The sequence below is a fragment of the Pantherophis guttatus genome, chromosome 6 (genome assembly GCF_059756535.1).
Source record: "Pantherophis guttatus breed Tessera chromosome 6, ASM5975653v1, whole genome shotgun sequence".
NCBI classification, from domain to species: Eukaryota; Metazoa; Chordata; class Lepidosauria; order Squamata; family Colubridae; genus Pantherophis; species Pantherophis guttatus.
Window position 1 is genome coordinate 82,266,494 of NC_142068.1, and position 25,507 is coordinate 82,292,000.

The following is a 25,507-nucleotide window of genomic DNA, read 5'->3' on the forward strand; positions in this document are numbered from 1 at the left end:
AAGTATTTAATAAGGCTATTTCATTCATTCAGATCTCGGATGTCTTCTGCTTGTGTTCCCTTTATTTTTTTTGAGCAGTGTATTTTGTGTATGAGGTTTTGAAATTCCTATTTCAAGAAATTGGTAAAGAAAAAGTTGATGTGGCAAAGCTTTGTGTTAAGAAAAGCTCAAACTTTAGATGCAGTACTAGTCGATAAGTAGAGTTATAACCCACGAAAGGTTTGCAAGTTGAATTAAAGTTTGCATCAGGCTTGTTTTTCAAACCTGAAATTATTTTTGTCACTGATAAATACTCTCCCAGCTTAGTTTATCATTCTTCTGAGGAGCAAATTGTCTGATTTGTCAATAAAAGATATAAACTGTTCTTGCAGCTGTTATATAAAGCTACCTCAGTATACTTTGTAGGGATATAAAGTTCAGTAATGTTTGAAATAAAAACAGCTGACAGGAAAAAAAGAATTTGATCTTTAATATTTGTTTCATTCTGTAATAAATCATCTTCCAGAATTGTTGGGCTCTACAACAAAATACATAAGAATGATCTGACCTTATTGCATTTACAACAGTTTTTTAAAAATGAATAGTTTAAGTGTTAATATTCCCAGAATATTTAATTTTTGCCTTTCATCTATATCATGGGTGTCAAACTCTTGGTGTCACATTGCCGTCACGTGACGTATCGTGACGTTTTTCCCCTTCGCGGAGCTGGGGTGGGCATGGCCTGTGCGTGACATATCCGGTCTGTGGGCTGCCAGTTTGACACTCCTGATCTATATTCTCGCTGTTGAACATCAATTGACCTGTTTAAAATCTGTTTATTTTAATAATACAACCTTTAATTTATTTGGCTTCTGAGTTGTAATTCAATAACAGCATTAAATAAGTTTCAACAAATATTTTGAATTTTGTTTCTTCTGCATTTTTCAAATTTGGTCAAATCTAAAAAGTATTCTGGTTTGTTTGTGCAATTCTTTGAAAAATATTCTTAATCTGAAAACTGATTAGGTGATTTTTAACTGTACTAAATGACCTGTATCTGAAAAGATTGTGTCTTTATTAAGTCTTCTGATCTGTGCAATTATCTAAGATGATTAAGGGCCTGGGGACAAAAATATACGAAGAATTGTTGCAGGAATTGGGTGTCACCAGTCTAGAGAAAAGAAGGAGTAGGGGTGACATGATAGCAGTATTCCACTATTTGAGAGGCCACCACAAAGAAGAGGGGGTCGACTTATTTTCCAAAGCACCAGAGGTTAGGACAAGAAACAATAGATGGAAACCAATCAAGGAAAGAAGCAACCTGGAATTAAGGAGAAACTTCCTAACAGTGATGACAATTTAGCAATGGAACAACTTGCCTTCAGAAGTTGTAGGTACTATACCAGGGGTGGGTTCTAATTTTTTTTACTACCGGTTCTGTGGGCGTGGCTTATTTTGTGGGTGTGGCTTGGGGGGTCATGTGACTAGGTGGGTGTGGCTAGCTGGTCAGAGTCATTTCTGGAAGGTCCCCACACTTACGACCAGTCCTCGCACTTACGACCTGACTCATTTGTTTGCTTTTAACACTGATCAGCTGTAGGACGGCCCTTTGAAGCCCCGCAGCAAGAGTTTAAACAGTTTTTTTCCCTCTAGTCATCAGCTGGGACTCAGGAGGCAGCAATAGATTGGGGGTGGGACCAAATAAAAGGTAAGAATAACGTGGGGGGGTGGGGGGGAGGGCGGGGGGGAGAACCGGTTCGGTGATGTCATATCGTCACCGCTACCGGCTCGGCCGAACCGGACCGAACCGGGAGGAACCCACCACTGTACTATACCTATCTGAAATGGTACAGGGCAGTGATGACTAATCTTTTTCTCATTGTGTGTCGAAAGTGCGCATGCGTGCCGGCAACCATAATGCAATGTGCCCCCCCTGCACATGGGCACGTGACCCCCCACACACTCCCTCTGTTCCCCCATGCATGCACATGTGACTCCCCCACACCCCGTTTTGGGCCTAGCATGCCTCCCTGCAGCCTCCTGGGCCCAGAAAAGGGTTGTGGGGGGCACACCACACCCCCACGTGCCCCCCTTCACCCCCACGCATGCACGCCTGACCCCCGCCCCCACACATGTGCACGCGACCCCCCTGTGCATGCGTGCATGTCTCCTACATGCGCCCCGCCCCCCACGCATCCTGAAAATCAGCTGGCCGGTGGGAGGCACGCATGCGCATGCACAATGGAGCTGCGCTGGACAATGGCTCATATGCCCGCGGAGAGGGCTGAGTGCCAGCTGTGGCACGCATGCCATAAGTTCGCCATCTTGGGTATAGGGTCTCCTGCTTGAGCAGGGAATTGGACTAGAACTCCAAGGCCCCTTCCAGCTATATTCTGATTGATATTGATTTTTTGGTGGGAGGTATATTCCCCGTCATGTATATACATAAATATATCTTTAACATTGAGGCAAAGATTGTTGAATCTGAACTGATTGTTTTCCTCTGTTCATTTTTACATTTTTAATTTAGTGCTTATGATTGAATAATCTGGTATAGACTGTGTATTTTTCCTTATGCATGCACCACATGTACCAAAAGAGCAGGACCTTAATTATATGGGCACAGACATTATATTGACTTAGCTGCATGTTTTTTGACCCCACCTCCGGTGCCCTTAGTGACTATAACTGGTGACTGTTTTAGATGTCTCACTCTCATTTTGAATATAGATGAGCAAATAATCCTAGAAAAGCAGATTGGATGTTAGAAGATGAGAGCAAGAATCTTTTGTCTGAGAATTACAAGGAAACTGGGGGAAAAAATGGAAGACAAACTGCAGATGGGAAGAATATTGAAGGCTTTTGATTGACTTGAAGCTACCACCTGTGCGCTAATTTTAAATTGCTCTGAGAATAGCACACACCTGTTGCACCTTGTGACATCTTGATCAGTAGCACACAAGCAGAATTTCTGATGTGCCAGTATTGGTTTCCATATCGGAAACATACTGGTATTTGCCAGATATGGCACAGATCAGAGGTGGGCTTCACATAATTTAACAACCAGTTCACCTAGTGCAGAACTGAAAATGTGAGCTTGCGCGCAGCTTCAAACATACGGTGATTTTCTGTGCGCAGCTTCCAGTGCACCTTCTTGGGCAGCCGTGGTGAATACAGCAGGCGAGGCGCAGAAATCAGCTGGGCTGTGTGGGCCGAGTGAGTGAGCCAGAATGTGAAATATATAGGATGAGATAATGCCAGGGCAGGTGGGCGGACCCAGACGGTGGTTGGAACTACCAGTTCGCTCGAACTGGTCTGAACCGGCAGCAGCCCACTTCTGGCACAGATGATATAGAATTAGGTCAATGAATAGAAATTGGCACCTCCTTTGAAGTTAAACATGGAAAAAATACCTACATCCAGGGCTTTTTTAACTAAGTTCTTCGAGTTTAATCTATTAGGGTTGAGCCAAATAAGACAGACTACATGCTAGCATTTCTGAAATTAAACTCTAGGAAACCCTGAAGTGTATGAAGCTTTCCAGAGCAAGGTTAACAACCCAGTTTACATCACCAATGAAACAAACAAATCAAAACATCTTATGCAATATGCAGGACTTCCTTCCTTCCTTCCTTCCTTCCTTCCTTCCTTCCTTCCTTCCTTCCTTCCTTCCTTCCTTCCTTCCCCTCTTCCTCTCTCCCTCCCTCCCTTCCTATATATTTTCTCCAAATAGGCAGCTATTTATAAAAAAAATACCAAGGGTGAACTATATTGCTGATTGGTTCCTTTTGATTGATCAGAATGCTTTTTCTGGTACTTTGCTTTGCTGGAGTAGACAGTATCAATTCCATCAATCAATAAAGCCCATCAAAATGCAGGGATTTCATCTTACAACTAAGTAGAGTGTCAGCTATGTGTATCAAAGTTTAGGAGGAAATGGCCAATTGCTCAAGCCAGAACAAACTCCTATAAATGACTTTTTGGAAGACTTTACTGCTCTGCTCATGGATGCTTTTAGGAATGTGAGAAGACTTTGCAGGGAACGTGGAGAGGAAATGCACACTGATTGCCTACATCACATTTGCACTGAATAGTAAGGAAGTCATTATATTCTAGCAGTATCCAGTATTACCATAAAGAGCACCCAATCATATTTTTTTTCTGAAATCAGATTTTTCTTAAAGGAAAAAACAGAAGCAGGGCTTCAAGTCCCTAAAAGTCCAGGTTTTTGATACTTATACTGTTTTATGAATAAATAGTGGCAATTTTAAAAAATTAACTTGATGTATCCTAATAATCTGAAGGGAGAATTCTCAAATGTCAAACTAACTTTAATGCTATTATGCGACAGTTAAAAACTATTGTTGGGGTTACAGCAGGGGTGAAATCCAGCATGTTCTGACAGGTTCTGGAGAACCAGTAGCGGAAATTTTGAGCAGTTCTGAGAACTGGTAGTGGAAATTGTGAGTAGTTTGGAGAACTGGCAAATACCACCTCTGGCTGGCTCCAAAGCGGGGTGGGAATGGAGATTTTGCAGTATCCTTCCCCTAGAGTGGGGTGGGAATGGGGATTTTGCAGTATCCTTCCCCTGGAGTGGGGTGGGAATGGGGATTTTGCAGTATCCTTCCTCTGGAGTGGGGTGGGAATGGAGATTTTGCAGTATCCTTCCCCTGCCATGAACTGGTAGTAAAAAAAATTGGATTTCACCACTGGGCTATAGAATGTGACTGTCAGCACTTCAACTTGCATTTACTCTAGTGCTGACATAAGAAGGAGAAGCGAAGGCGTCTGGAAAGGGACGGCTGACTTTTCACCTACTTATTTTCTCTGGAGATAATGTTTCCGAGGAGATGAGATGGGAGGGGGGAATTCCTTTGAGCTTGAGTAGATTAGGGGTAGAATGACTTGGAAGATGGCCAATGAGTGCAGGGGAGTGGGTAACGGAAAGGGAGGGTTTGGGGGCTGGAAGTCAGTGTTGGCTTCGTTTGGAGTCAGGTTAGGATGTTGTGCTCAATAAATAGAAGTTTTTTCTTCAAAGATTTTGTTTGAAATGCATTTTATTCGAGACGACCTCGAAACTTGACAGTGACACTTGTACAGCGTAGAAATATATTTCAGGTATTTGAGGATATAATACATCTTTAAATGTTTTCCATATGTAATGGTGAAACCTGCCAAAATGGAAGCCTCCATTTTTGTTGAAGACTGTTGAGTGACAGCTTCAGAACGTACTGAAGTATTAACGTTGTCCAGACCTTTTCAGCCTGGTTTCAAGATGGATCCTAATACTAACATGGCCTTAGTAGTACTTGTTGATGGACAGGGATCTACTTGATCTCTTGGAGGGTTTCAATACTGTTGACCATGATATCCTTCTGGACCAGCTGTAGCAATTGGGAGTGGAGGCACTATGTTCCAGTGGTTCTCCTTTCTCTGTGGATGGTCTTTTCATGCTTGACAAGGGGAAGAAAGATCAAACAAGGCACCCCTTCCTACATGGTTGCTTCAGGATTCAGTGCTCTCACCCCTCCTCTTTAACATCTACAGGTAGTCCTGTAGATGTTAATGGCAGCAATTGGGATCAGAATCTCCTCATTTCTTTGCTCATAAAGTTCAACATCAGGTAATCATACTGCTTAGCTATGACAGTTCTGGCACTTCCAGTTGCCATCATCGAATGAATCTGTGCTGTCATTAAGCACAATTTCACACCATCACTATTTGCAACCTCCTGCCAGCTTCCCCATTGACTTTGCTTGTCAGAAGTTGGCAGTGAAAGTCACAAATGATGATCATGTGATTATTGGACACTGAGACATAATAATTATTAGCTGGTTGCTAAGTGCCCAGATTGTGATCAGGTAACTGTGGGGACACTACATAGCCAGAACATTGAGGACCTGTCATAAGTACCACTCATTTAGTGCTCTCAGATGGCACCCATTTTCTTAGGGTTCTGGAAGCTTCTATTCCTAGACGTGAGTTAATGTTACGTTGTTGTTATTGCTATTTTTGTCCAGACTGTTATGATATCTGGTTGTGTTTTTAATTGTATGTTGTAATCATCAAGAGTCTTTGGGAGTAGGTGGCTTTAACAAGTCTAAATAAATAAATAAATAAATAAATAAATAAATAAATAAATAAATAAATAAATAAATATAATAACAACAGATGGATCATCATTTAGAACACTACATGCCAGATATCACAGTCATCAAAAACTGAAACGTACAATTTATTGATATCACTGTACCAGGAGACACCAGAGTCAAAGAAAAAGAAGTGGGAAAAAAATCACAAAATATTGTGACCTGGCCATCAAAACTACACAACAGTGATACTCATTGTCATCGGGGCACTTGGCACCATGTCCAAGAATTTTACAAAATACATCAAGAAATTACAGCTTCCTGCGATAACACCAGTGAAACTGCAAAATACTGCACTACTCAGAACATCATACATTTTAAGAAGGTACTTGGTTGTTACCTAGGATGCTGGCAGCAATCCGTATCAACCATCAGTGCCAGTCAACAATATTTGTGATACATTTTTAAATGTTCAGTTGACTGAGCTTCATGTTTAATGAATAAAAGTAAATAACAATAAAATTCTTTGGAAAAACAAAAGCTGAATTGAGCTCACTGATGAAAAGCAGAGACACTGAAATGTAATCTGGCATTAACAAATGTACAACAATTGTTGTTTTTATTTATTTATTTATTTATTTATTAGTTCGATTTATATGCTGCCCTTCTCCGGAGACTCAGGGCGGCTTACAATACTTTAAGCAATAGCCTTCATACTTTTGTATATACCTGCTTAGTAGGGCTTTTTGGCTCCCCCTAAGTGGTGTTCTATTTTATACAAAGTCGGCTTATTGCCCCCACAAACCAGGTCCTCATTTTACCTACCTCGGCAGAATGGAAGGCTGAGTCAACCTTGAGCCTGGTGAGAATTGAACTCGCAGTAATTGCAGGCAGCTGGCAGCTATGTGCTACTTTAACAGCAGTTTAGTCTGCTGCGCCACCAAGGCTCTTAAGGCAGGAAAAATAGTTGAAGGTGATGGATTCGAACTTGACAATGAAGAATTGATAAAAGCAGTAACACCAGAAGTGTACAAGTTGCACAACCAAGTCAAGGAAGCTACTTCAACAAAATGCATAAAGTGAGTCCAGAAAACCTTGAGATCAAAGCTGAGTGGAGGAAACATCTTAAAGGCCATCTTAACACCAGAATAGTGCCTTTAATATGATACTCAGCTGGAATAATTGATTGCACTCAGCTACAACTTGATAACTTGGATCGAAAGACAAGAAAACTAATGACAATGCACCGTGCTCTGCACTCAAAAAAGTCATTTTGACCTGAATATCCTGACCTTGCAAGAAACCACCTCCTCAGAACTGCCTATAAACTCAAACATTACCTTAACAGCTCTTAGGTCCTTTGTTAGAACTTGAACTGTTAAGTTTTACCAATTGCAGACTGTGAATCGAATTGAAAACAACGATGATGATGATGATGAAGATGCACTGACATTAGTATATTAGGAAGGCTTAATGACTACTGGAAAGACCAAACTAGCCTCCAAGAAAGACCAAATGAAGAATAGGATGGAGGCATGGGAAGACAAAGCACTACATGGCCAGTACATTAAAAAAAAAATACCAGGGAAAGCAGATAATAACAAGATTTGGCAATGGCTAAGAGCAGGAAAGTTAAACAAAGAGACTGAGGGACTAATTCCGGCTGCACAACACCAAGCCTTAAGGACAAATGTATACAAAGCCAGAATTGAGAAGACAGCAACAGACAGTAAGTGCCACTTATGCAAAGAAGCTGAGGAAACAGTGGACCACCTGGTAAGCTGCTGCAAGAAGATCGCACAGACCAACTACAAGCAGCGGCGTGACAAAGTAGCAGCAATGGTGCACTGGAAGATCTGCTAGAAATATCATTTGCCTGCAAGCAAGAACTGATGGGTGTTGGGGTCCGCCAGCAGCCTGCGGAGCTGGCAGCGGAGTCGGACAGCGATGAGGCTGAGGAAGAACATGGGCCAGTCCTGGAGGCTGGGGAAGGCCTGGATGAGGGCTCTGCGTCAGAGGCAGAGATGGGGCCAGGGCTATCAGGGAGTGAGGTGCGGACTCCAGAGCCTCCAGAGACTGATAGGAGTGAGGCAGAGGAACAGGAGGAGCCTGTTCCTAATGCATGCATGAGAAGAGCTGCCAGAAGGCAAGAGCAGCTCAAGCAAAGAGGACAACTCAGGAGTAGAGCAAAGAGATGATTGGCCCCTCCTATAAGGCTTAAAACAGACCAGCAATGGCGTTTGGGCTTTGTCGGAAAACAACATTGGTAGCTTTGTCTTCTTCTTAGTCTACGTCTTGTATTTATTTTTGTATCTGTGACTTCTGAACGTTTGCCAAGAAAGGCCTTTGGCAGTTTGCCTAATTGGACAAGGTTTGCAATAGGACTGAGGAATTTGTGTTGGGAGCAATTTGCTTTAATTTAGTTGAACGACGCTGGGAATGAAGTAATTCTCAGCTGTTCAAATAAAGTTTGTTTGTTTTTTCACTGATTGATTTTTCCTACTACTTACTTGGGCCTGGGTCACAACAGTGGGACCAGAAAATAGAGAAAGTCATAGAAAATGAAGAAGTTAAATTGCTCTGGGACTTTAGAATTCAAACAGACAGGCAGCTGACACAGAACACCCCAGAATTAACAATTGTTGATAAGGAAGACCAAAAAAAAAAAAAAAAAAATCTGGATAGTGGATGTGGCAGTTCCTGGAGACAGCAGAATAGAAGAGAAAGAATTGTAGAAGATAACAAAATACAAAGACCTACAAATAGAAATAGAACGACTGTGGCAAAGGCAAGCAAGGATAGTACCAATAGTAATAGGTGCCTTGGGTGCAATCCCAAAACAACTGGAGCACCACTTGAACACCATCGGCATTGACAAATTCGCTATCAGTCAATTGCAAAAGGCGGCTTTACTTGGAACAGCTTCCATCCTGCGATGATATCTGTAACACCATCAAACATCAGATCCGCCTATCGCAGGTCCTTGGTAAGGACTCGATAGGTAGACAAAAATGCCAAAACCAGTCTGAACATCTGGCTGACTGTGCAATGATCAATAATATGCCTACAAAGCCAGAATTGAGAAGTTAGCAATAGATAGCAAGTGCCGTCTCTGCAAAGAAGCTGAAGAAACAGTGGACCATCTGTTTAGCTGCTGCAAGAAGATTGCACAGATTGATTACAAGAAATGGCATCAATGGTGCATTGGAAGATCTGCAACAAATATCCATTGGCTTATAAGCAAGAACTCATGGGACCATCACATGGAGAAAATAATAGAAAATGAAGAAGCTAAAGTACTCTGAGACTTTAGAATTCAAACCGACAGGTACCTGCCACATAACAGCCCAAACTTAACGATTGTTGATAAAAAAGACAAAAAATGTCTGGATAGTGGATGTGACAGTACTGGAGATAGTAGAAGAGAAGGGAAAGAACTCGAGAAGATAACAAAATACAAAGACCAGCAAATAGAAATAGTATGACTGGCAAAAGAAAGCAAAGATAGTACCCAATAGTAATAGGCATCATGAGTGCAATCCCTCAAAAAACGGAGCATCACTTGAACATCATCAGCATTAACAAAATCACCATTAGTAAAGATCTCCTCCCACATATGTGCTAGTCGTTCCCGACTCTAGGGGGCAGTGCTCATCTCCGTTTCAAAGCCGAAGAGCCAGCGCTGTCCAAAGACATCTCTGTGGTCATGTGGCCAGCATAGCTAAATGCCAAAGGTGCACGGAACGCTGTTACCTTCCCACCAAAGGTGGTCCCTATTTTTCTGCTCGCATTTTTTACATGCTTTCGAACTGCTAGGTTGGCAGAAGCTGGGACAAGTAATGGGAGCTCACCCCATTACGTGGCACTAGAGATTCGAACCGCTGAACTGCCGACCTTTCAATCGACAAGCTCAGCATCTTAGCCACTGAGACACCATGTCCCATTAGTCAATTGCAAAATGCAATTACTCGGAGCAGCTTACATTTTGTGAAGATACCTTTAATACATCAAATAACAACATCTGCCTATTACAGGGAAGAACTCAGAGGAAGATAAAAATGCTAAATGCAGTCTGAACATCTGGCTGACTATATGATGAACTGTAATAATAATATAGCTGAATCAGATGCTAGGGTTCCTGGGTATCTGTTGCCATGAAGGTAACAGGACTTAGGAGCTATGGCTGGGCAATGCTAGATGGGTAAAATAATTTAAAGATGATTTAGTAAAAAAAAAAATCACATGAAAGACCTAATAATAACAGTAGAAATTGTAAAAACCAAGTGAAAAGGATTAAAAGCTGGACATCTCCTTGAAATGAGCAATTGCATGGCTTTTGGCTCAAATATTTGACTAATTACATAGATAAACAGCTTAATGTATTGCATAATGTATTTGATTCAGTGATTGGATGCAACCGGTTTAACAACTGGTTTGGTGGCTAATGCGCTTGCGCGCAGTGTTCAAAATATAGCAATTTGAAGCTCAGCTGCTTCTAAGGCAGCCCCGGTAAGTAGAACAGTGGAGGCATGGAAATCAGCTGTGCTGCACATATCAGCTGAGCTAGAAAGAAGGAATGAAAGGACAGGATAGGGCGGGGCCAGCTGATCGTCGGAGCTACTTGTTTGCCTGAACTGGTCCGAACCGGCTGAATACCACCTCTGATTTGATTCCAAGAGACTCAAACAAAGGAACAACACCATGAAACTGTAAACCAATAACAAGCTTGCCTACAATATTTAAATCATTCACAGGCATTATAGTGGACAATATCCAAGATTATTTAGAAGAAAATAACATCCTTCCAGTCGAACAGAAAGGAAATAAATTGAAAAAGCAGTCATACAAAAGATCAACTACAGACTGAAAAAGTGGTTTTGGGGAATTACCAAAGTTGAAAAACCAATTTACATATGATTTGGGTTGATTGTAAAAAGGTATTTGATCCATTACCATACAGTTGAATCATAAAATATTTGGAAATAACAGGTGTCAATAAAAAATTAGAATGTTTATAGAAAAAATAATGAAGCAGCAGATAAACAGAACTGGTAGTTGGAAACGAAAATTATGGGCTTGTCAATATTACGAGAGATATCTTTCAGGGTGACTCATTATCATCCTTATTATTTGTCATAGCTAGGATTTCAGTGATTTTGAAGAAAGCAAATCTTGACTATTAAATAAGAAAATGTTAATAAAATCTCACATTTGCTTTATATGAATGATTTGAAGCTTTATGAAAAAAATCAGAAATTGAAATCCAGTTATTGACAAACACTTAGAAATTATAGCGCAGTATTTGCTACTGCAATGCCTCAGTATTCTATGCAATAGATACTAGGATATGTGCTATCAATTTATTCTACCAGGATCACACAGGCAGATACAATTTGAGTATGGTATTCATTGAAACCTGTGGTTCAGGAGGGACAATAGAAGTACATTAAATTGCACACACATATGCACACTTTTCTAACTTGTAAGATTGGTTTTAAAAAATCTAGTTTAGTAAAGCCCTCTCCAGAGTTATCAATCCTATTTTGACTAGATGGGATATTGCTATTACTTTAGGTACCTGATAAACTGATTAATCTGATTTCCTTAACATTAATAAATCCTAACAGCATCACATACTTCATAGCAAACACAAAAGCATGGATTTTTTTCTCTCCTTTATTTCACTTCTAAAAGACCAACAGGTATCCTGAAATATCAAAGGAGCCAGATGTATGAGGAAACAGAGTAATTTGAGCCAGAATTTTAAAAGAATGGCCAGCATCTTTACTTCAGTCATTTACAATCCTGCTTCTAACTCTAAAGCTCATTTGGAACACAGGTGCCTTTTCTTTAGTTTAATCCTCTCAGATAGGAAGTTCACAGACATACGCACCTATCCATTTAGTTCCACATTAATGTGAGTACAGAAAATAACACATATCTAGGAAACTGTCTTGGTATTAACAGCTTTCTAGCTGTGATTTCTTGCTCAATGTGGCATTGTTAAAATAATTGCTGCAGCAATTAGCATTAGGCTATTGTGGGGTGTGTTGTGAAAAGTACATTTCCACACAGTTATGTTCCCAAGATGGTAGCCGTTTTTCATTTTTCTTACTGGCAATTTCAGCATTAAGAGAATGGATCTCTGCAGTCAAGGAAATCAAAGCAAAGAATTGCTGGCTGTACATGCCCAGGGATATTACTGTGAACCGTTTATAAAATGAGTTAAGCAGCTTTTCCAGCATAAACAATGATGGGCCCTTAAGCCAACTGCTGAGCAAATTGAACACACCAGTCCTGTGTATAACTACTGTGAAAAAAGCAAAATTTTGGTAGACATTGGCATGGGGAGGAAAAAAGATCAAGAATTAATATTGTAATTGCCAAAAAAAGAAAAAAAGAAAAAAGAAAATTATTTGGCAAAATGCCCATACTTACAATGCTTTTACCATTCTGACCACATCACAAGTAGGATTTTTAAAAATATAAAGAAAAGGGAGACTGAAAATTGCAAAAGGCCCAAAACAGGGCTGCTATTCAGCAGGTTCTGGAGAACTGATAGCGGAAATTTTGAGTAGTTCGGAGAACTGGCAAATACCACCTCTGGCTGGCCCCAGAGTGGGGTGGGAATGGAGATTTTGCAATATCCTTCCCCCAGGAGTGGGGAGGGAATGGGGATTTGGCAGTATCCTTCCCCTGCCACGCCCACCAAGCCACGCCACGTCACGCCAACCAAGCCACGCCCACAGAATTGGTAGTAAAAAAAATTGAATTCCACCACTGGCCCAAACAGTTAGGAAAAGTTAAGATAGGGACTTATTATCTTTAACAAAGGACAAGAAACAGAATTTAGCTTTAACAAAGGACAAGAAGCAGAATTTTCTTCAATTTTCCTTCATAACAGAACCATTAAAGATAAATATAAGAAGCCTTGAAAACCCTGACTTGCTAATTCTAAGTATGCAAAGGATTGCATTTAAACAGCATCTTCCTCATAATTCAAACTAGCCTAGTTAAAATACCTTGCTGTTGCTTGAACATGTGAATTAACAAGGTATAAAGTATCGAAAAAGCAGACAGTAGGTTCATTTCTAAGTGCATAGCAGCTGTGAAAGAACGGAAATTCCTGGTTCTTTATGACAAGTTTGATTTGAAGGAAGCTTTTAGAAAATCTTAGCACCTTGGGGTTAAGATATTCTCTTAGTGCAAAGATAAACCTGACATTTGAGGGAAAAAAAGCCTCTGAAGCTCTGTTTGGGGGCTTCTTTTCTGAAGCTTCTTTTCTGATGCTTTTTTCAGCCTCTGAAACCTCCATTTGAGAAGCTGGGTGGGGCTACATTCAGAGTATAAGACGCACCCAGATTTTCACCCTCTTTTTTGGGGGGGAAAGGTGTGTCTTATACTCCAAAAAATATAGTAAGTGCTTTGTGAACAGTGTATTGTCTGGGCCAATTTGCTTACATAATAATACTTTCCCTGTTCCTAATTTCTACCTCTATTATCTACGGGTTTTTTTTGATGCTTCAACACTCACAGGAACCTCCAAATGTCGATCTATTTATTTAATCCCATGGGCTATCAAAAATCAAATCAATACAATTCAATTGGTGTAGATATCTAATCCAGTTTAAATGATTTATAGCTAAGGTAACTCCTAGAGGATGATGTGCATATATATTTCTTATTATTAGAATAAACTGGGGAAACTGCTCCCTTAAAGACAACGGATCATCTGGTTATGAATCTGCTGTACAAATGTATCATAAGGCTTTTCACTTTGTTTTATAAATTATTAAGAACAACATTATTCCAGTAAACACAAAATGCAGGTAAGAATTGCTCATAGGTAGAGGTAGTTCTTGATTAATGACCATAATGAAGCCTGCCCATTATAGTCATGGCAGTCATGAAATAGGTCACCCATGTGATTGATCATGCAAACAACCATGATTGCAAAGTGACTCCATTGTTAATTGTGAGACGTGTTTGCCAAAAAATGGACTAAATGTTTTCCACAAAAAAACATCGTACAACACATCGTCCCGTGCGCTCCCACAGAGAGGGCCTCCTCAGGGTGCCATCAGCCAATCAATGTAGGCTGGTGACCCCCAGGGGGAGGGCCTTCTCTGTGGGGGCACCTACCCTCTGGAATCAGTTGCCCCCAGAGATAAGGAGAATCCAAGACCTCAGTGCCTTCCGCCGTGCCCTTAAAACCCACTTTTTCCAGCAAGCCGGGCTGGCTTAAAAAGAAATTTTAAATGTTTTAATTGGTTTGTATTTTAATTTTGGGCCAAATTTATATATATATTAATTGTTTTTTAATATTTGTATTTTATGTTTTTTAATTCTGGCTGTACATCACCCTGAGTCCTCAGGGAGAAGGGCGGTATATAAATTTTAAACAAACAAATAAATAAATAAATAAATAAATAAATAAATAAATAAATAAATAAATAAATAAATAAATAAATAATCGTGGGACACTGCAAAAGGCTATAAATGAAAGCCGGTTGCCAAGTTTCCAACATGCAGGCATGTAACTGCAGGGGAGGCGACTGTTGGAAATCCAGAACCAGATCATAAGTACCTTTGGGAGGATGGGTTGGAACTTCAAATGGTCACTAAGTGATTGGGAGATGGGGCTCTGGGGTGGGAAACCTCTTGCTCGATGTCTGAAGACAGAGCTGAATCAGCCATACTGAAATACAATTAAGACAAATGAAAGTATAAAGTATTGTCACTTCCCTGAATCCAAGGTCTTTGGTCAAACACCGGAGGTGAAGGGTAGACCGGACAGAACGATGTCTGCCACACAACGCTTTGCTTTTGAGGCTGTGAAGTACTTCAGGATAGCAGGTTGTTTCCGTTAGGCAGACACCATTAAAATGGCGACCGATATAAGAGCGAAATAAAATGGAGGCGCTGTCAGTGATATGAGCTTAGCCTCAGCCCTTACGCTGCTGTCAGTGACCAAACTCTTCTTTACCAGCACCAAGCGCCAAAAAGGCAGTACCTGCTATGCTCACTAATGAGGTAAACTGTCAAGCACACAATTAGCGCTGGCGGTAAGGCAATCAATTAACTTGTACCTGAAAATCAAAAACTTTGCTCTGATTCTGTGTGCCCAGCTGTTCCGCATTCAGATTCTGTTAGCGGGTGGGAGTGAGGAAGAATGGGCCTTACTGAGAATCTTACAAGATGATGTAAATCAGTGGTGGGATTCAAAATTTTTTACTACCGGTTCTGTGGGCGTGGCTTGGTGGGCTTGGCTTGTCTTGTCTTGGTGGGTGTGGCAGGGGAAGGATACTGTAAAATCTCCATTCCCTCCCCACTCCAGGGGAAGGTTACTGCAAAATTCTCATTTCCTCCCTTATCAGCTGGGACTTGGGAGGCAGAGAATAGATGGAGCTGAGGCCAGTCAGAAGTGGTATTTAATGGTCAGTGGTGGGTTTCAAAAATTTTTATTACCGGTTCTGTGGATGTGGCTTGGTGGGCATGACATGGCTTGGTGGGCGTGGCTTGGTGGGCATGGCAGGGGAAGGATACTGTAAAATCTCCATTCCCACCCCTCCCCAGGGAAAGTTTACTGCAAAATCCACATTTCCTCCCTTATCAGCTGGGTCTTGGGAGTCAGAGAATAGATGGGGGCGGGGCCAGTCAGAATTTTTACTATCAGTTCTCCGAACTACTCAAAAATTCCACTACTGGTTCTCTAGAACTGGTCAGAATCTTCTAAAACCCACTTCTGATGTAAATATGTTGTTCTCCTTTAAACGGTACACCAAGTTCATTGCTGAGCATCTCAACTTGTTTATGTGAAAAGGCACAGCTCACAGATAACATAGTTAATGAGCCAGTTTGGTCTAGTGGTTAAAGGACCAGGTTCGAAAGCAGGAGACGGTGAGTTCAAGTCCCGCTTTAGCCACAAATCCAGCTGGGTGACTTTGGGCCAACCACTCACTCTCAGCCCTGTCCACTTACAGAGTTGATGTTGTAGGGAAAATAGGAAGAAGAAGGTGTGTTGTATATGTTCACTGCCTTGAGTTATTTGTAAAAATATTAAAGATGGAATATAAACAAACAAACCCTAGCAACCCCCCTCCCTTGCCCAATCCTCTAATAGCATGGAATTATGGGAGTGGTCTTCTAAATTATCTGGAGAGCCCCAGTTGCTTCCCTGTACAATGGCTAAATGCAGTACAAGCTGTATGTAACCAAATGATACCTAAGCATGGCAGCAGCTTCAGATCCAACTCTTGCACATCTAACAGATTGTACTTCAAATGTGGCAGTTGAAAATTGCTCCCATTTGTCAGATCAACAGTGCATGCCCAGTCTAATCTGGCAACTCATTGTTTCTTCAAAAGCACTTGCACTTAAACTTGGTGCCAGGAAAAGTTAACTTAAGGCACCTGGTAGGGTTCACATTTGGCATATTGATGCAGCTGAAAAGCTACAATGTACAGAAATCAGCAAGAAAGATGGGGTTGCTTTGATGAGTGTAATTTTTCCACAGTACTCTTGGACAATGGAGCTGTCTTCAAATGCTTGGCAACACACTCATTAGCCTTAGCTGTTGCTAGGGCAATAGCTGAAAGAAAAATTACTTCCTCTGAAGCTTCTTAGAAGTTGCTGCTGTGAGCAATATTTGGTAAGAAACTCAGGTGTTGAAAGAAGCAGAATTCTTCCTGGCTTTTTAAAGTTCAAGTTCTTTTAAACATGGACCTCACTTTTTCCCAACAAAGAAATCAGGGGATTTTCATAGTGATTTGACCCTTTAAAGCAGGACTGTCCAACCTTGGCAACTTTAAGACTCATGAACTTCAATTCACAGAATTGTGAGCTGGCTGAGGAAGTCCACCAGTCTTAAAATTGCTAAGATTGAACATCCCTATTTTAAATTGTCTGCCACACAGGGGTGGGATTTAGCCAGTTCGGACCAGTTCAGGTGAACCGGTAGTTACTGCCAGCGGCTGGGCCCACCCACCCGCCCGGAATTGGGAAGTGGGACCGGAAGTCAGCAAACGGGCCATTTCCGGCCTCCAGAGGGCCTCCGGGTGGTGGGGAAGGCCGTTTTCACCCTACCCAGGCTCCTAGACAGGCTCTGGAGCCTGGGGAGAGCAAAAAACAGGCCTACCTGGCACACTGGGCCATCACGTGCCAAAAGTGGGGGGAGCACGGGGAGGTCACACACGCATGCGCGGGGGTGGGGCACATAGAATTATGGGTGTGGGCACATGCATGTGTGACTCCCCCTGCGCTCCCCTCCTTCTGGCACATGATGGCAAAAAGGTTAGCCATCACTGCTATAGGACTTTTGAGTTAAAAAAAGAAAAAAGAACCAAACGCTGTCTTAATAACAAAGGATGCTACATTATGTTTCTAATTGTGTCTATACCAGGTTTTCTTTGATGTTATTAGATGAATTCTATAAGGAAATGGAACGGAAATTATATGTCCAGTAATAAAGTTAGAACCATCACTGCAAATAAACCATGCATTGTATAAAGACAATCCTTCCCATAACTGAATCACTTAATGCTATGGGGAGACAAGTTGCCAGCAAATTTAAAATGGATGTTACCCACATCCAATTCTGCCAGGATTAGAAGAGCTGTCTGTGATGCGCTGGTTCTAGAGTCTATGCTTGAAACAAAGACTAGATCCCATCAGCTTCTGGTCATTAACAAAGGTGAGCCAGCTTACATCAATGTTCTTGCCTAACTTTTATCTTCTAAATCCAAGATTTCTTGTGCTTCTCTCTGGGACAGTAAGGAAGAGGACCATGAGAGAAATATCTAAGAACCATTCTCTAGGAAAAGGAGGCTGAAACAAGTTCATGTTTAGAAACAGTTTGGACAAATACCTCTTCGATTCACCAGCATATGAGAAGGAAGTACAGTGCAATCAAGCTTATTATATAGCCCATCTCCATACAGGTAGTCCTTGGTTAAGGATGGCAGTTGGGACCAGAACTGTCATCACTAAGTGATGCAATAATAAAGTGTGGCATCACATGACCATGCCACTTAGCAACATAGTCAGGTCTAACATGTAATGCTCTTTTTTAAACCACTATAATGAAGACCCTGGTACAAAAACTGAGAAGCACTTCGGTATTTACAGAGGGGAAAGAATAGAATAGAATAGAATAGAATAGAATAGAATAGAATAGAATAGAATAGAATAGAATAGAATAGAATAGAATAGAATAGAATAGAGTAAGTAGAGAGTAGAGTAGAGTAGAGTAGAGTAGAGTAGAGTAGAGTAGAGTAGAGTAGAGTAGAGTAGAGTAGAGTAGAATAGCTATAGAATAGAATAGCTTAGGCAGGAAACCCTAGACCACTTTAGACAAATGGTTAGCCAACACCTTCTTAAAAACGTCCAGTGTTGGAGCATTCACAACTTCTGGCAGCAAGTTGTTTCACTGATTAATTGTTCTCACTGTCAGGAAATTTCTCCTTAGTTCTAAGTTGCTTCTCTCCTTGATTAGTTTCCACCCATTGCTTCTTGTCCTGCCCTCAGGTGCTTTGGAGAATAGCTTGACTGCCTCTTCTTTGTGGCAGCCCTTGAGATATTGGAATACTGCTATCATGTCACCCCTGGTCCTTTTCATTAAATTAGACATGCCCAGTTCTTGCAATGGTTCTTCATATGTTTTAGCCTCCAGTCCACTAATCATCTTTGTTGCTCTTCTCTGCACTCTTTCTAGAGTCTCCACATCTTTTTTACATCGTGATGACCAAAATCCTTTTGCGCTTCTGAAGAGACCAGGTATACAGTCCTCTTGCAGCCTAAGCCAAAATGGCAACTGACAACAGTTTCCAGAGATTAAAAACGAAAGGATATACTTGCAGTAGCTAAAATGAATCAGTAGGAAATCTGGGGATCCCTTTGTCATCAACTATAGTGTCAACCTAAATTGGATCCACGACCAAAATTTTGTCCAGAGAAGAGGAAGAACACTATTTTAAAATTGAGATACTTAAGAATAACTTCAAGCCACCTCATCTCTGAGTTAGATAGATGAAGTGAGGGCATGGTATAAATAGTTTCTGGAGCACATCTGTGTTGTGATTTGTATGCGTGTACGAGAGAGCATGGACCTTAGCCTCTGAAATCTATTTACAGCTTTGGAGGGCAATTCTCACAGCCTCCTTATGTACTGATAAATCCCATACATAATACAAGAAGAAAATTGTGCAGTTAGAGATTTTGATATTTAAGCAGACTGAAATTAATCACATACTATTGTATTCTATAGACAGGAAGCCATTTTTAATTTCCTAAGTATGCCAGTCTGTGCTGTATTGTCTATACTTCTCGATGAAGTGTTTTGGTTATTTCTCTTCACAATACCACAAATATGTCAATTCTGTTTTAAAAATAGTAAAGTGAAATACATAAAATAAATTAATAAAGTGAGATCCCTGAGCATTGCTGAAAGCTAAGCAGTATGTTCTGAATAATGCACTCAGTATTAATCTAAGCTTCAGCTGGAGACCTGAAATTGTTCTCATCTCTTCATGAGAAGGCAAAAGGTCTAGAAAATTCCTGATCTGCCCATGAGTGAGACTGAGATGTCAGTGGGGCTGCCTTCCTTATCTCTTGTATATCTTCCTTTTCATTTCTCATGCATTCTACCTACTCCAGGCCAATAATGAATTTTACTCTAGCCTTTTCTCACCTGATTCTTGACTCCACTGCCTGAAACAGATCCTCTCACAAACTAATCACAAACTAATCACTCACAAACAATGACTTGGACGAGGGAATAAATGGGGAACTCATCAAATTTACAGATGACACCAAGGTGGCAGGAATAGCCAACACTCCAGAATATAGGCTCACGATACAGAAGGCTCTTGACAAACTTGATCATTGGGTGCTATCTAACAAAATGAAATTCAATGGTGAAAAAAAGTAAGGTTCTATGTTTAGGCAAGAAAAACAAAATGCACAGGTACAGTATAGGTGGTACCTTGCTCAATAGTAGTAACTCTGAGAGAGATCTTGGAGTCCTAGTGGACAATCATTTAAATATGAGCCAGCAGTGTGCAACAGCTACCAAAAAAGCCAACACAGTTCTAGGCTGCATAAACAGAGGGATAGAATCAAGATCACATGAAGTGTTAATACTACTTCATAATGCCTTGGTAAGGCCACACTTGGAAAACTGCATTGGTCGCCACGATGTAAAAAAGATGTGGAGACTCTAGAAAGAGTGCAGGGAAGAGCAACAAAGATGATTAAGGGACTGGAGTTTAAACCATATGAAGGACTGTTGCAAGAACTGGGTATGTCTAGCTTAATGAAAAGATGGACTAGGGGAGACATGATAGCAATGTTCCAATATCTCAGGGGCTGCCACAAAGAAGAGGGAGTCAAGCTATTCTCCAAAGCACCTGAAGGCAGGACAAGAAGCAACGGGTGGAAACTAATCAAGGAGAGAAGCAACTTAGAACTAAGGAGAAATTTCCTGACAGTTAGAACAATTAATCAGTGGAACAACTTGCCTCCAGAAGTTGTGAATGCTGCAACACTGGAAGTTTTTAAGAAGATGTTGGATAACCATTTGTCTGAAGTGATGTAGGGTTTCCTGCCTAAGCAGGGGGTTGGACTAGAAGACGTCCAAGGTCCCTTCCAACTCTGTTATTCTATTCTATTCTAATCAATAGTCCTTTCACCCCAACCAGATCTGATGACTGAAATCTAGATGTTCTGCCTCAACCAAGAACCTCCTGAATTAAGATGCCACTCAATGATCCAGCACCTAGAACAAGAATGAGTAATAGGAATACAGAATAACAGAATTGGAAGGAACCTTGGAGGTCTTCTAGTCCAACCCCCTGCTCAAGCAGGAAACCCTATACCATTCTGGTCAAATGGTTGTTTAATCTCTTCTTGAAAACCTCCAATGATGGAACACCCACATTTGCAGACAGATGGATTGCCTAAACTAGCAATCCTAAGAATAATTTATTACCTGAGGCCTAATGCAGCTGAATGAATGTTTTAGGTGTCAAACTTGCTAATCCTGAGCTGGCACTCATCATCTTTGATGAGGTTGTAAGGTCCCAAAATGTACTTGAGTCACTAGAATGCCAAAGAGAGAGACCCAAGAAGATGCTTGGAAAAATATCGGCTTTAATTTGTACAAAGAAGAACTGGGTAGACCATACCACAACATACAGACAAAGAGCATGCAGTGAAAGGCCACACCTTGGGGAAGGTATGGCATCCTTTTATACCTTCAGAGCCAACAGCTTAGTACCCAATTCTAGCCCCCTGGCCCATGCCTTCCTTGGCAGTGCAGGAAGGAACAGGGGGCTTGAGTGCTTAGCAACAGAGGGGCTGGGTGCTTAGCAACACAGGTATTTGCCTGATATAACTCTGCCAAACCATGACATACCCTGCTTCTTGAGATATCTACCAGGCACAGAGTTGTACAAAAAAACCAAAATAACAGAAGTTAGATCACTGATAGAAGCAAATGGCAGAGGCAATTCCAATTCTTAGCAAAGCAATTCTTACAGAAGCAAAACAGCAAGTCAAACCAATTCTACTGACTCTACTATTATGTCCCACTAATTCTACCTATTCTATCATTATTATGTCTCTTCAAGGTGTTCCTGGAGATTGGAGACCACTGCGCCAAAGACTCCTAAAAAGGGAGTCTTTTATTTATTTATTATTGCGATTTATATGCCGCCTTTCTCCCTGGGGACTCAAGGCGGCTTACAAAACGACAAATTCCAATACAAATCACAATGCAATAAAATTAAAATCAGCAACCCTATTAAAAACAGTTTAAAATTATGACAGTGTACCCCCAAATGGATCAGTTGAGTTGACGGAAGAGCCACGTCTTCAGCTCACGACGGAAGGAAAGAAAGTCGGGGGCTGTCCTGAGCTCGGTGGGCAATCCATTCCAGAGGGACGGGGCTCTCACAGAGAACGCTCTCTTCCTGGGGGCCGTCAACCGACATTGTTTGGCCGACGGCACCCTAAGGAGGCCGACTCTGTGAGAGCGCACACGACGGTGGGAAGGCAGCTGGAGACGGTCCTGCAAGTACCCCGGGCCTGAATCCCTGAATCCCTCTCAACCATTTTTGCCTCAGGATTGAGAAAGAGCATGACATCCTTCAAGAGCAATCAGAAGAGGCAAATGAGTCTGAAGATAGCCCCTGGGGCTATATATATGACTAATTTCTTCAAATGCTACTGACAGTAGAATTTAAGTGAACATGCAATTTGGCACCCAGACCCCAAAAAATAAAATAAAAGCTGATATGCACGACTCTATTTTCTATGTCTGTTTTCATCATTTCATCATATCGGTTCTACTATTCTAAAAATAAATAAAAATAACATTAAATTAAAAGTTAGCTTTGAGTCCAGCTTGACTTCTGGTGGCTTCTTGGACACCCCAAGCCCAGACAGGTAGACGCTGCCACCTGCTGAAGCATGAATACATTAGCAAACAACACGACTAATAAAATAAAATTCTCAGTCAAATCATTTGGCTTTGCCCATTCCTGTTCCTTCATTCAAAGGCATATGAATGGAGGAGGAGGCTTTTGACAAATATAAAATTATCAAATCATCAACACTGGGCACACAACCTGATAGAAATAAAGTATTTGTTAGAATTACTTATTTCTTTAAAGTTGCTTTTAGTTTGTTCCATCAATCTAATCCCACACAGGCAAAAATTAGAAAGAAAATAATAGAATTAGCAATTTGAAAATAATGAGAGCAATTAGTTGTTAATTACACTATAAATATCACCTAGTGTATATTCTGACTCCATTGCATTTTAAAATACATTCATTTGTTTGAATAAGCAATAAAAATACTGTTTGTCTTGCATTTTGGAGTCTTTTTGTTTACTCTTGGCTATTTCTCTCTACCCTCCGCTTTTTCCTCCTCCACCAAGAGTAAAAGTGCTTTAGGAGAAACCCAGAATGCATTCAATTTAACCTCTCCAATTATGTTGCATAAAAAGAGAAATTTTAATGCACAAGAATAATTTTTGCCCAAATAAAATAGCAATAGCACTTAGACTTATATATCACTTTACAGCACTGGTGGGTTCCTCCCGGTTTGGTCCGGTTCGGCTGAGCCAGTAGCGGTGACGATATGACGTAACTGGAACTTACAAATGAAGAAAAATCTGCAGTGAAGAGATTTTTATATCCAAACAAACTGAAATTATTCACATATTATTGTGTGAAGTGGTAAGTAAAACTTTGGGAAAAATAGTTTCTGCCAAATGAACTTTTGAAAAAAACATAAAATGAAAATCATTATACTAATTTCATGATTATGTCTAATGTCTAAACACTTGGCCAAATAAAGTATTCTATTCTAATTCTAATTCTAATTCTATTTTATTCTATATAGTTAAAGAGAAAAACTATTATAAAATATTTGTCTTTTGGCAGCTAATTCCATGATTTCAATGAATGTCAACTGAATCAATAATTTAGATTGCATAGAACAAAAATGTTCTATCCGGTCATATCATTTTCTCTCTGTTGCAGCTTAGTTAAGGTTTTTATATTATCAAATATAATATAGGATAAAACATCTTGAAAATTAATAGTATTATTCAATTTCACTCAGGATGGATATTTTTCTGTGCAATTTTCTACATTTTTATCTAAGAATGCTACAGAATTCTGTGACATTTACATTCAGATATATATTCATATTACAATCTCTACATCTGAAGATACTCTTGTACAGGGAAAGGTCTGTTTTCCAAGATAAATTAGAACATAAACATAAACACTGCTAAGACACCAAGCTTGTCAATCGAAAGGTTGGCAGTTCAGCGGTTCGAATCCCTAATGCTATGTAATGGGGTGAGCTCCATTGAGATCTTGTGAGATCTTGTGAAATTGGGTTAGACTCTTTATTCCTTTAGTTTGAGGGATTTCCCTTGAATCCCTACTTCCCCGAATTATTACTGTGGCACAATATTCAAAACCATGTTTAAAAATGCCATTGGCTCAAAGGATTGTAGGAAAAATTTGCTCCCTTAAATCAATACAATGGAATCCAAGTTCTTTTTTGTAGAGGCTCTCAGTATCCAGACCTAGGGGCATGAGGGTAACTGTGCTTTGCCCCCCATATTCCCTAGTAAAAGCCAATTATATTTAGTGGAATATAGACAAGACCCAGATTGTAAAGCACTTAAGGTTGTCTCTAAACAACCAAGTATATTGTGGGGGGGGGGAGTAACCCTTATTCTTCCCCTATGGATTTGCTCATCACAGCCAATAATTCCTAAGTAGGACCTTGGAGGTCTTCTAGTCCAACCCCCTGCTCAAGCAGAAAACTTGAAACTTGAGACCTATACCATTTCAGACAAATGGTTGTCCAATCTCTTCTTAAAAACCTCCAGTGTTTGAGCACCCAGAACCTCCGGAGGGATTCACTGGTTAATTGTTCTCACTGTCAGGAAATTTCTCCTGAGTTCTAGGCTCTCCTTAATTAGTTTCCATCCATTGCTTCTTGCCCTGCCTTCAGATGCTTTAGAAAATAGGTTGACCCCCTTTTCTTTATGGGAAACCCCTTAGATATTGGAATATTGCTATGATGTCATCCTTAGTCCTTCTTTTCATTAAACTAGACATGCCTAATTCCTGGAACCCAATCTTCATATGTTTTAGCCTCCATTCCCTTAATCATCTTTGTTGCTCTTCTCTGCACTCTTTCTAGGTTCTCAACCAATGGTGGGTTGCCCCTGGTTCAGACCGGTTCTATAGAACTGGTAGTAAAACCAGAGAGAGGCTCCGCCCACCGATGCCAATGTCATCAGAATGCTTCCACGCATGCACAGAACAGCGCACGCACACACAAGCAAAGTGAGTGTGTGCGCGTGGCTCCATTGCGAACCGGTAGTAAAGGTAAGTAGAACCCACCCCTGGTCTCAACCAGAAGTGATATTCAGCCGGTTCAGACCGGTTTGCCTGAACCAGTAACAGAAATCACAGGTGGGCCTGCCCATCTGCCCCGGCTCTATGCCATCCTATATAGGCATGTTTTTGAAGTTGGGCTTATGCGTGGAAGGTGCACACACAAGCAAATCACATGCACGGAAGGCCAGGTGTATGCATGGAAGGTAGGAGCGCATGGAAATCAGGTGCACATGTGCACGAAGCAAGCATGCACGTGTGGGGTGAACCAGTAGTAACATAATGTTAACCCCACCACTGGTCTCAACATATTTTTTATATTGCGGCAACGGTAAACATTGCACTATTTCAAGTGTGATCAACTAAACTGATCCTTATCTTACATTGATCTTGCTCTTATTAAAGAAAGAAGCAAACCTTTTATATTCATATAAAACAGATTTGAGACTGAAATTATCTGGATGACTGTTCCAGCAGTAAAGCTCATTGCTCAGAACAGGATCTGTGCTACCA

General features: G+C 40.8%; 2 long non-coding RNA genes across 2 annotated transcripts in view; one reads left to right on the forward strand and one right to left on the reverse strand.

Moving 5' to 3' along the window:
* Window positions 1–454: 454 nt before the first annotated feature.
* Window positions 455–25,507, reverse strand: part of LOC132709207 (uncharacterized) — a 38,738-nt gene continuing 13,685 nt past the window's right edge. Inside the window, exon 4 of the long non-coding RNA XR_009620245.2 lies at window positions 455–517. This is a non-coding gene — a long non-coding RNA (uncharacterized LOC132709207). The remainder of the gene's footprint in view (window positions 518–25,507) is intronic.
* On the forward strand, window positions 17,763–19,133 carry LOC117678025 (uncharacterized). The gene is made up of 2 exons (XR_004594884.3): window positions 17,763–18,007; window positions 18,781–19,133. It is a non-coding gene; the product is annotated as an uncharacterized LOC117678025 (long non-coding RNA).